The following is an 807-nucleotide window of genomic DNA, read 5'->3' on the forward strand; positions in this document are numbered from 1 at the left end:
TAATATTTTAGCATAAATCATGTTCCATAATTCTTCAACAGTTTGACATATAGGCCTATGATTATGTGAAACTGTCTTACGATCCGTCTTGAGAACGGGAATGATCTGCGCTCTTTTCCAGTCGCTAGGTACCCTTCTTTGTTGCAGCGAACTACGATAAACTGCTGCGAGAAGGGGAGCAAGTTCTTTCTCATAATCTTTATAGAATCTAACTGGTGTCTGATCTTGTCGAGGGCAACTATGTGCCGTTTCGATGTTCATACGATGATTGAAAGGAGGGGCCATATTACGATTTTTCGCGATGAAATAATTGCGGAAGACCGAATTCAGTAGTTCGATCTTCACTCTGTTATCTTCCATTTCGGTGCCTGTATGGTGACTGAGTGACTGAATAGATGATTTCGACCTCCTTACTGATTTTACGTAAAACCAAAATCTCTTGGATGAAATGATAATGAAATCGACACCCTAGCTGCAAACAAGCGTTGATATGCGTCATTGTGGACATGTTGAAAATGTGTGCCCCGACCGGGACTCGAACCCGGGATCTCCTGCTTACATGGCAGACGCTCTATCCATCGGAGCCACCGAGGGCACAGAGGATACTGCGCCTGCAGGGACTTATCCCTTGCACACTCCCCGTGAGACCCACATTCCCAACATGTCCACACCACTACATTCGTAGTGCGCCTAATAGATGTTTGCCTATCGCACTCATTACTCGTGGCAGATTGGTCTACCAAGTCCTGTACGAGTTGGGACACAGCGTGTGCGTTCCCACAAGAAGGTCACTGGCTGGGTAGCCAT

At 46.1% G+C, this 807-nt stretch overlaps 1 non-coding gene across 1 annotated transcript; it reads right to left on the reverse strand.

Annotated features, from left to right (window-relative positions):
• Nucleotides 1-520: 520 nt before the first annotated feature.
• On the reverse strand, nt 521-595 carry Trnat-ugu. Its single transcript has one exon. It is a non-coding gene; the product is annotated as a tRNA-Thr (tRNA).
• Nucleotides 596-807: the final 212 nt, after the last annotated feature.

The sequence above is a fragment of the Schistocerca piceifrons genome, chromosome 1 (assembly GCF_021461385.2).
Source record: "Schistocerca piceifrons isolate TAMUIC-IGC-003096 chromosome 1, iqSchPice1.1, whole genome shotgun sequence".
Taxonomy (NCBI): domain Eukaryota; kingdom Metazoa; phylum Arthropoda; class Insecta; order Orthoptera; family Acrididae; genus Schistocerca; species Schistocerca piceifrons.